At 34.4% G+C, this 12,290-nt stretch overlaps 1 pseudogene; it reads left to right on the top strand.

Moving 5' to 3' along the window:
- Positions 1-1,594: 1,594 nt before the first annotated feature.
- LOC141700956 (potassium channel AKT2/3-like) lies at positions 1,595-12,027 on the top strand (annotated as a pseudogene).
- The last annotated feature ends 263 nt before the right edge of the window (positions 12,028-12,290 follow it).

Raw genomic sequence — 12,290 nt, forward strand, 5'->3', positions numbered from 1 at the left:
TATATATAATTATTTAATAAAATTAAAATTATTATATTCATTTAAATATGAATAAATATAAAAATTAAGATATAATAAACATATATTTGTTAATAAATAACTAATATAATCATAATAATATATTCAATATAATTTAATATTATAATACATCCGTTTTTTACTACGATTAATCTCCTGTTTTTAAATTTTCAATTAATCCCAAATTGGCAGCACCACTCCCCGATTCCCGATTTTTACAAATCACAAGTAACTAAATTTAAATTATTTCTATTTTTTTGGTTTGAAAATTTAACAAATTAAATTATTTATTGGAACTGATAATTTTTTTTGGACCGAGGAAGGCACTGACCATACTTATTGATATATATTATTTTAGTAAATTTAATTGAAAATATTATATACTTTCTTATTTCATATTTCACATTCCAATAATTTTTTGATAATTAAATTGTAATTCACTTTAAATAGAACTTTAAATAAAATATATTGCATCTTTTCTTATCAAATATCAATAATAAGATGTCTATTGTTTCAAAATAAGTAAACAAGATACTCAAATTTAATTTAACCATATGTTCTATAAGATTTTTCCCATCTAACAATTTGCTTGTAGGTGAACTTTTGGTATGGGTTGGAACATTTTTTCTATACTCTAAGAGAAAATATTTTTACATTATATTTAATTTGTAATATATTGAATCCCTTTGTTTTTTTACCCCAATAATAACTCATTTAATAAAATTTGGGATTTAATTGTTAAATTACTCTAACAATGACTTTGGTAACATACATTATAAATTTATAGTTAAATACCTAAAATTACTACTTGGACAATGTCCAAAATTAATTTTTTTTATGCTAAAGTTCACTTTCAGAGAAATAGAATTACCTTTACTTCTTGTAATTCTAAAGTCAAATTATCTCATTAATTTAGATGCAAAGTTAACAAGATTATTAAGATAGAACGTAAGAAGCATGAATATTGTAAAAATTAGCTACAAACTTTCTCGTTTGAAATGATAACAAATCCTAAGAATTGCAAATCAAGATCATCATTATCCCAATCCTAAAAGATTAAATTTGAAAAGTTGTTTAATTAATTATCTTAAATAACAAAGAGAAAATAAAATAAAATGTAAAAGACTAAATTTAAGATATGACATAATCACCTTTGTGGGTGATAACTAAAAATGAAAAAAAATTAAAAGAGATTAAATTCTACATGTGACATAACCATCTTTTTAGGAGATAAATAATTATAACATCTCAAGGATCACTTATCTAATGATTATGAAGATCATTCTGATCATTGAACCATCCACCCTCATTTGCTACGTCATTTCCCTGCAGCAGTGACATAAAGAACTCTGAATTATCAAACTCAATGCCAGGTAGCTCAGGAAGCCCAGCATTTTCTTGTGGCATTATATAAGATTCAGGAACAACAGTTGTGGGTACTACCCCCATGCCAGACTGAGCCATTCCAATATTTTGCTGAGGCACCATGTATGATCCATATGCTGGCACAAGATCAACCATTGTAGGAGAAACCATTCCCCTTGTGGACGGAACCCGCATTGTTGACCCCGTTAGCATGGTAGGTATAGGACGGTTCAGTGCACGTCCCACAAAAGATTCATGTGAAGATGCCAAGCCACACATTAATGTTTGCACCAAGACAGGACCAGGAGGTGTCACAGTGAGGGTTGAAGTAGCACTTATTGGTGCAAAGGAGGATGGTGAAGACATGGGTAGACTCATAGTTGAAAAGGAGGATGGTAGAGACACGGGGAGACTCGGCTTCCAAGTAGCATTTACGGGTGCAAAGGAGGATGGTGGAGACATGGGGAGATTCATGGTCGAAGTATCAAAGGAGCACAGGGGAGATAGGGGGAGACTCATGGTTGAAGTAGCAAAGGAGGACAACGGAGACAGGGGGATACTCATGGTTGAAGTAGCACTTACAGGTGCAAAGGAGGATGGTGGAGACATGGAGAGATTCATGGTCGAAGTATCAAAGGAGCACAGGGGAGATAGGGGGAGACTCATGGTTGAAGTAGCAAAGGAGGACAACGGAGACAGGGGGATACTCATGGTTGAAGTAGCACTTACAGGTGCAAAGGAGGATGGTGGAGACATGGGGAGACTCAGGGACCGAGTTGATTCAGGGACATCAGGCATTGATCCGGTACCTGTATAACGCCTGATAGCAGGCTCAGCTTCACGGAGAAGCCATTCAATGGTTTGCCCATCATTGTTGTGACCTAGTTCCTGTGTCAATTGAAAAATTCTTGCAGCTGTTATTATTGGAAGTCTGACTCTGGGTTCTCGGCCATACACCTTTTTGTGCCCAGAATTCTTAACCATCTTTGATTATTTTTAACGGACTTGGTGTTCAGAGTAAAGTGATGGACTACAGAGGATCAGTAAGACCATATTTATAGAATATCAGTTATGTATTTATTAATTATGGTGAACTGTCTTCCACACCTAAATGTTTACTTAACAACCACTTACCAATACCAGTGAGCAGTGAGCAGTGAGATTTTAATGATAATCATATAAAAGTACAAAATTTCACAAACTGTTATATACTTGATGCCAAATTTACATGCATATAGTTACTGGACTTTTAAATGTGCTCTGTCGTGTACATGTTTAATATGGATAAATTTAAAATAAAACATGTGTGGATAGTTATTTTTTACCAATTTTTCTATCTTAAAAAATATTGTTAATTTTAATAAATTTTAATTAGTCAATATTTTTTATTTGTTGCACAAATTTTGTACCAGGAGAAAGGGTACCGAGTGATATAAGATTTTAAATCTTAGATAATACATAAACATAAGCACTTTAAATTCAATTTATTATTGATGTAAAAATGTATGGAAGAGGCTATCAAATTTATCTTCTCTTAAAACATGATTCAAATTTAGATAAGAATAAAAGCAGATTTAACTTTCAAAAAATAAAATGAAACTTTACTTAACAACCACTTACTAGTCAGCGGTAATAGGACCTTAATTAGAATCATACAAAAGTACAAAATTTCACAAAGTATATATTTGACTCCAAATTTACATGCATATACTTGCTGGACATTTTAATATGCTATGTCCTCTGACTTTTGGTCAGGTTTAACCCTCATAACCGACCAATATAGTGGTCGGTTAACTGCATGGATATTTTATTCAAATGTGGGGTCACTGTGTACACGTGTTGCCACGTCACTAAGTCATAACCGACCGTAGGTGGTCGGTTATGTTTGTTTTTAAAAAGTTGACTGAAACTCATGACCGACCGTGGTCAAAGTGTGCACATCGGTTAGTTTTATATCAGAAGCTAACTTAAATGTCATAACCGACCGTCCTAAATGTCATATTCGGTTTTCTGGGTTTTGTAATGGTCAAAAGTGGTCGGTTATGCCTATTGTCGGTCGGTTTTAAGGTTTGATTTTAAAAAAAATTGCAGGTTTTTCTGCAGTCCCTATACAAAACCAAATCAAACAACCAAACAACCAAACAATATTCACAACCAAGCAATATTCACAACCAAATATCCAATCCAATCAATAACCTATACTACTCAAAATCATTCCACCAAACTAGTAAATTTAATGATTAAACAATAGTAATTGAATCCAACGAAATCATTTACAAACTCCGATAACCGGAGGATTAAACCATATCATTACATAATAAGCAATCTTAAATAACCGACAAAGTATCAAACCATAACAACGTATTAAATTTACATCCCATAACCATCAAAGTAGCAAATTACAATAGTCATAAAACCGTCAAGCATTCTAACTTGTGACCAGGGAGCCTTGGAGTGAACTTTGCCTTAGCTAAATTCATGAGTTGCGATCTCTAGTCCCTTGTAGGGCTTACTTGCGACCTCTTCATGCTCTAGGGAGTGAATTTGCCTTAGTTGCATTCCGGAAAAACCTAAATGGCGACCACACCACCTAGGGGAAGTAGTTGCCTTAGAAAAAATCCTACGTTGCGATCCATCTCTCTAGTATAGATTTTACTTGCGACCAAGGTTCACTAGTATGCACTTTTGACTTAGTTTAAATCCCAAGTTGCGACCAAGGAAGCCTAGGGACCTTTACTTGTGACCCCTTCATCCTATTAAGGTATTTTGCCTTAGAAAAATCTCTCACTTGTGACTAGAGTGTAGAATAAACATTTCTTAATTAGTTTCTTTTCTCATTTCTTCCCTGTTGCTCCTACTAGGTCAAAACCAATTCCTGTACTTAGGTTATGAGCTATAATTCAATGTTCTTGCTCCTGCTAAGCAGTAAAATGATCTCAGTGACTCCTACTACAAGGTAGTGATCACTTTGACTTAGTTTCTGTAGAACGCTTTAACCCTTAAACGGTCCCGTCTTCAAGTGGACTTCCTTTGTCCTGAAGAATCATTCTTCTTGGAATGTTGAACTTGTTGAGCAGTAGAAGCAATTTGAACATCTGTAACTGGATTATTCTTATCACCATCACCATCAATATCTTTATCCTTTGTCTGAATAGAATATGGTGTACATTTTTTAGCAACTATCTTCTCCCCCTTTTTGGCATCAGTATTTGAAAGAAGAGAAAACAGAGCATCCAGTTTGTCACTTATAGAAGAAACCTTGTCTTCCAAGGAGGAAAATCTAGAGGCCATGCTGTCTAGAGATTTAACATCTTTGATGGTATTTTTCACACTTTTGATTTCAGCTGAGTTAGGTGTGTGAAGCAAAATTCCATCAATTTTTCTCTTTGACACCAGCATGAGACTTCTTCATTTCATCAAGTTCAGAGTTAATTCCTTTAACAGAAAGAGTTGTGGCCTTAAGATGCAACTTCAGATCAGGAGTTTGAATTTCATCATAAGCACGATGAATATATTACAGGCTAACAGCAGATGAGATAGAAGAATTTGCAAGTCTCCATTTGTAATTCCATTCTGTCTGTCTGAAATACTCAGCATCAGGATTGTAATAAGAAAGATTTCCAGTGAAGTGCGAAGAAGAACCAACATTTGACTTCTTAGATGCATCACTATCATTGTCAGAGTCAGACAAGCCAGCAGGAGAATGTGCAGAATCAAACAAAATTTCCTTGCCTTTATCCAGATTCTTTGCAAGAGATGTTTGTGGCTGATATGATCCTAAAACAGAAACATAGTAACACCTAAATCTCTATGTTCTTTTCAAGTGATCTCATCACTTCTCACACAATATATCACTTTTAAGAGTAATATTATTCTCATAGAAGAAACTTTATAAGTAAAGAAAAACTTATAAGATTCTTGTCTCAAAACTACCTCTCCTTTTTCCAGTACAGGAGACTGCCACTCAAAATATTTTTCTCTCTTTTTTATTATTATTTTCACACAGTCTCACAGAAAGGCTCCATCACACATATAGCAAAGAAATAAGAGATGGCTAAGAAGATTTTATGCTTGTCATATAAATAGAGGTAACCTCAAATAAGAGACTATTTATAATCATACAAATATGAGAATATATGAGAAATTAACAATACCTGAAGGTGATTCCTCAAGTGGAAGTGATGAAAGTGGAGGAACAAACAGCACATCAGAATGCTTTTTCAAACTAGCAACTAGTAATGAATCATCAATTGTAGCTAGTTCAGTTGAATGATGATTCTCAGTAGGAGCTGATGCATCATCAGGATTTGATCTGTCAGGAGAAGTTGAAAGACCAGCATCAGTACTTTGAACTGATGGTTCTTGTGGAGTCTGAGGCATGTGAGCTGCTTCGGCAATGCTTGGTGAAGGTTCTTGTATGCTCTTCTCAAAAATAGGATCAACAATGATTGTATCAACTCGTGATAGTATCTCCTGATGAGTTTGCTTTTCCTGAAGTTAGTGAACAAAATCTGTAAGAAGATCACTTTGAGCAATATTAACAACGATTTGTGCAGCCTCAATATCTGTATCTTCCCTTTGAGAAGATGGTTCTTGTGTGACCGGATGTGTTGCAGTTGTTAAATCTCTTTGAGACCTAGGTTCTTGTGTACTAACATCCTTGTCAAGAGGCTGAGTCTTCTTCTTCTTTCTGATATATCCAACTACTTCTTCACTTCTTCTTTTTAACTGACTCTTTGCAGTTCAACAGTTGCTTAAATTACTGGAAACTTGTCAAGCAGAGCACTAGCACCAGTAGTTGGCTCCTTGATTCCAGTAGTGTCAATCAAGTCATTAGGATTTTGATCAATGGACTTCTTGATTTTTGACAGGGACCCTATTGGCATCTGATCATCTGATTCAGAATCTTCTTGAATGATCAGTCTTGTTTTCTTGATAGGAAAGCAGTCTTCTTTCTTCTCACTCTCACTCAGTGAGACTTGTTTAGCTTTCTGTCCAGATGTGACAGATTTCTTAAACAACCTTTTCTTTGTTACAACTGATGTCTTTTGAGAGACAACAGAGGAGGCTAATTTAGAGGCTTGTTGTATTTGCTGTTTGGAAGAAGAAATGCTTGGGTTAGAAACAAGATGGGTGATTTCTTGAGTCTTAGCATCAGAAACTGTGACAGAGGTGCCATCATCAGGATTTGCAGGCACTTGTGTAGGAGTAGGTCTATTTCTCAACAGAAATTGCCTGACCTCTCTAAGAAGAAAGGGTGGTCCTGAAAATTATTCTTTTCATCCCTTTTGATATGATCAGTGATTGCATTTTCAGAAATCTGAAAAATAGGGAGTAATTCATCATCATCAAAAATATCATTAGGGGCATAGATAAGTGAAAATCAGTTGTAAAAATGTAGTATACCCTATTAGTCCTGAAGCATCTGCTATCCAAGCAATTATGAACTGTAATATAGTATTACTATAATCAAAATTACCAGAGTTAAGAAGAGAGTACCCAATTCTCAGGGAGGTGGATGGAAGTGCATCAAAGTTTGTTGTCTTATTCAAGAAACATCTACTAATACAGTCAAAGAAAAAGTTCCACTCTCTTTTCAGTTTGCATCTGACCAGTTTTCCAATGGTTGTGATTTCTCTTTGATAGCCTAAAGTCCTTAGCATATCAAACAGCTGCTCATTGGTGTGATTATCAAGAGCACCATCAAGAGCAGGCAATCTCAAGGCTTGAAGCAGAATGTCAACATCAACTTTATATCTTTGGTCCTTATACTCAAAAGAAAAACCAGTATGTGTTGAATTTACCACTGCTATATTCCAGACCTGCATGATAGCCCTGTATGACACCTTAACAGGATTTGTGAGAGCATATCCAATTGGACATAGAAAGAGAAAATCCCGAATATCATGAAAAGATGATGGTAGCTGCTGATGTGTGAGCAGACACTAGTACAAAAAGTACTTTCTGCAACGTAGTTTTAGCGTCGGTTCTTTAAAGAACCGACGCCTAAAGGTATTTCCTGCGTCAGTTGCAAGATTGACCGACGCAAATAGGTATATGTGCATGACATTTGGTGTCGGTTATTAATTTAACCGACGCTAAAAGTGTTAATAGCGTCGGTTCTGTAAGTAACAGTCGCTTAAAAGTACTTATGGCGTCGCCGTTTATAACCGATGCTAAAATGTATGCTTTGTGCTACGGGCTTCTAGTTGGCCGACGCTATAAATTTCTGCTTTATGCTACGGGCTTTAATTTAATCGACGCTAAAAGTATTAGAGTAAAAAATTAATTGGACCAGGGATGTCACGACACTGAAGGGGTTCTTTTAAATTTTTTATTTTTGTATAATTATTTTCTAATCACATATTTATCTATTTATCATATGTATCTCACAATCTTTTTTAATTTGAGTTATGATATATTTGCTAAAGTTAAAAGACTTCCAAAAATAATTTTTTTTTGTTTTTTTATATCGAAATGTTAAATAAAATAGAAGTAATAATATTTCTATGTTGTTGATATTCACACAATATTGAATTTTGTTTACTCCGTTTCAAAAATAAATGTCCACTTTTATGAAAAAAAAATTGTTTCAAATTAGTTGACTACTTCAAATTTTCAATTAATTTTCAAACACTATTTACTCTTTTTCGTCGACAATTATATACCCGACGTATATAATATAGCCTTTTACATCGGTCCTTTTTTAACCGTCATATATTATACCCTTTTACATCAGTCTTATCTTGACCGTCGTATATATTATTATTAAAATCAAACCATCAATTTTTTACCTTATAAATCTATATGGCAGCTTTTATTAATTTAAAAAACATCAAATTAAAAAAACATACTCATTACATCATTTGGTTTACAATCCATCCTATAGTTAGTAGTTCATCCCCAAATTAGTTTCTCTCCACGGTGCCCTACATCTACATCTTCTCTATGATAGTTCCCGATTGAAGAGCTTGAAACTTCCGCACTCCTTCTCAGGTCTCTCTCTCCCGCACTCTCCCTCTCTCTCGCACTCTCCCTCTCTGGCACTCCCCTATATATACCTATATACACGCTCATATTACTCTTTTGTTCATTTTCACAGCCTATTTACCTAATTGAATTCTTATATTCTCCTGTGTTAGCCCTGCTTCACGGTAATCGGTAATCTCCTCCCTCTCTCCCGGTATGTCTCTCCTTCTTCTCTCCCTCTCATTTTTTATTTTCATTTTTTAATTTATTTATTTTCATTAACAATATAAATTTTGAGATTTGTTATTATTTTAGTTCAGCTTATTTTCTCTAAATATATTGCCATACATTTGTATAACATAATTAGATTAAATTTACTGTGTTTGCTAATCTTGGTTCACCAAGGATATTAATTTAATACATAAATTTGTTGGTTTATAAAATTTAAAGTACAAGTGTGGCCTAAATTGATTATATCTTCCTTTTACTTTTTGTGATATGTGTTAGCATTACTTGTGACTTTTTGTGTTGATCTTGATTAACACTGCTTTATTTCTGGTAGTAAAATGAGTTGCTCTATTATTTAGAATCAGTTGCTCTCTTAACCGGAAACATATATAAAATTTTAAATTCTTCTTCATCTCAGTAGTTAAGTATGAATACTAAGAACAAGACAAACTTTATAATTTTATCTTCAATCAGCTTTGGGACATTGAAACTTGTAGCTAAGAGTGATGTTGATGCATCGAATTTAACAGCTTACATTATTGGTAAACACACACACATGTACACAATAATCAGTTGTGTACATGCTCATCAACCTTGGCTTAACAGCTTACATTATTGGTAATATGACAAATTTAGTCGTTGAAGGCACTAGTCGTACCACGGAATTTGTAAGCCTCCTTTTTATCTCTTCTATCTTGCATCGCAAGATGTTATGAGTCTAGTTGTCTAGGCTTAAATCAAGTTCAGAATTCAGGAAATTTTCTTGTGCTTGTTTTTTAGAGGAATAGCATTGAAGCAACGTCAAACTTTGTGAGCAGAAACCACTTGCCGGTTAGACTCAGGGAGCAGATACTAGCTTATATGTGCTTGAGATTCAAGGCTGAGAGCTTGAACCAGCAGCAACTGATTGAACAACTACCAAAACCATTATCAAAAGCATTAGTCATCATTTATTTATTCCAACCGTCTAGAGGGTCTATCTTTTCCAGAATGTATCAAGGGAAACTCTCTTGCTCTTGGTATGATCATCGACATATGCTTTTTCACGTGATTAAAAAAATGCGCCTTTTACTAGCTTTACTTCATAAGTTTCCCAACCTCGGAAAGTTCAGAAATGACAGTCTCATTGGACTTCTTGATTCTCATGTGCATATGACACTATTTTTATCTGATTAAATAATTTAAAACTGTCTAACACGGGAAGCGTATATAATATAAGACAGGTATTTAATGTAATGACATTGTCTATTTTTCATCAGGCTGTGGATATGAAGGCTGAATATATACCACGTAGAGAGGATGTGATATTGCAGAATGAAGCACCTGATGATGTTTATATAATAGTGTCAGGGGAAGTGGAATTAATTGATCACTCTGAGATGGACTAGAAAGAGGAAATTGTTGGGATTTTGCAACCTGGAGATATGTTTGGAGAAATAGATGCACTGTGCTACAGGCCACATGCTGTTACATATTGAACCAAGACTCTTTCACAGCTCTTAAAGATGAAAACTAGTGCTCTTATTGAAGAAATGCAAAGTAAACAAGAAGACTATGTTGCCATTCTCAAAAACTTCCTTCAGGTAATTTTGTCATATGTTCAGCTTCAATGTTGTTTCAAACTCCTTCAGAGAGGAGAAAATTCTCTCAAATATATAATTGATCTTCTCCCATCCATCCTACAATGAATTAGATATTTAAGTAGTTCCCAAACTAAGTGTTTGCAATTAAAATCATCACAGATGAACATAAACTGCACCATATTAAAATGAATGACTAAGACTAAATTACTATGTGCGATTAATTTTCAGCATCATAAAAGGCTGAAGGAGTTTAATATAGGGGACTTGATAGTGGATAGTGGGAATCAAGAAGATGATAATCCTTATATGTCGATCAACTTATTAACAGTTGCCGGCACATGAAATGCTGCTTTCCTTGACGAACTTCTCAAGGCAAGATTAGACCTCGACATAGGAGATTCAAAGGGAAGAACACCACTGGTAAAATACTTATACTTACTAGTTTATAACTATAGACTGCAAACACAATCCCAAGTAAGGATACACATATCTGCCATTCAAATATGAAATCTATTTCGCTTTCTCTGTTGTGCATCAGCATATTGCAGCATCAAAGGGGCATAAAGAATGTGTATTGGTACTCCTCAAACATGCATGTAACATACACCTAAGAGGTAGATATTTTTAGCAGGCTTATAATTTTTATTCATCTGTTAAGAGAAAATAACTTTTCTCAAGTTTCGGTGTCAATCATAGGTATCAAGATCACACTCTAATTATTGACTAGGTATCAACACAGTAAGCCAGGAGTAGCTAAAATGTTCACCAATCTAATTTTTCAAGAATGATATTATCATAATGGTTTAAGAGAACAAAGTGTCATTTTATTCATATATGCATGGCAGATGTAGAAAGTAACACTACAATGTGGGATGCCATAGCAGCAAAATACCACTCCATATTCAGAATACTTTACCACTGGGCTTCCATCTCGGATCCATGCACTGTAAGGTACCTCTTAACCATAGCTGCAAGGAGGAATGATGTAGCTGTCATGAAAGAACTCCTGAAGCACGGTTTGGTTGTAGATTCAAAAGATTGTCATGGATTAACACATATCCAAATCGCGATGGAGGAAAACCATTCGGAAATGGGCGAGCTTCTTGTGATGAATGGTGCAGATGTCAACACTGAAGATGTACATAAATCTAATAACAAGTTTTTATCTTCTTTAAATCTGGATGAAATTTTGCAAAAAAGAGAAGTAGGCCATCAGATAAGCATGCTTGACAGCGTCGTGGACAAAAGGATTGTAAAGAAATTGGAGGATGAAGATCCAGCTGAAGAGATTAAGAAGGAAAAATCATCAAAAGGAATAACATGTTCTATTAGAGCTAGTATATATAGAGGACATCCTGTAAAGAGGAGAAAATTTTTGCACTGAAGCTGGCAGACTAATTACACTGCCTTTGTCACTAGAAGAACTCAAATCTATAGCAGGTACTTTGTCATATGTAGATAAAAGATGTTAGGACTTGTTTGTGCATTACTATTAGAATTACGAGCAAAATTACATGTTTCTTGAAATAATATTCTAAGAGATATCTTAGCAGTAAATCACATGTTTTTAAGTAAAAACTCATAGTTCTGTTTGTTGTAAACCTTTTTACAGGTAAGAAGTTTGGAAACATGTGTGTGTGTTTTTAAGCAGAAATATGTGTGTGTGTTTGTGATTTTGGCTCACCTTTCTTATGTCTAAACAGAGTGGAGAAGAAACACCCTGGGTGGTAATTATTTCTACAGAACAACTTTTATACACATTTTACTGTTACAAGTCTACAATAGGTTTTGAAATCAACAAAATACTTGTACTTCTTCCTGACTTGTTGATCTTTATATTGTTGTAGGTAATTACTATGGATAAAGATAATGTAGACTCCAGTTCCAAGAAAAGGACCAGAGGTCCCACATTGTGCAAAAAATTTAAAAGAGAGCTTGAGACCTACTTTAATTTCAATTTGATTCCTAGTTAATTTGATTATTCAGTTATATTTGTGGGAATGCTGGTATTTGTAAAAAGCAGGTTCAGGATATCAATAAAAACGTAAAGAATATTTTTTTTTAAGTACTTTAGGCGTCGGTGTTATTGAACAACCGACGCCTATAACATACACATATAGCGTCGGC

The sequence above is a fragment of the Apium graveolens genome, unplaced genomic scaffold (assembly GCF_009905375.1).
Source record: "Apium graveolens cultivar Ventura unplaced genomic scaffold, ASM990537v1 ctg312, whole genome shotgun sequence".
Classification (NCBI taxonomy): domain Eukaryota; kingdom Viridiplantae; phylum Streptophyta; class Magnoliopsida; order Apiales; family Apiaceae; genus Apium; species Apium graveolens.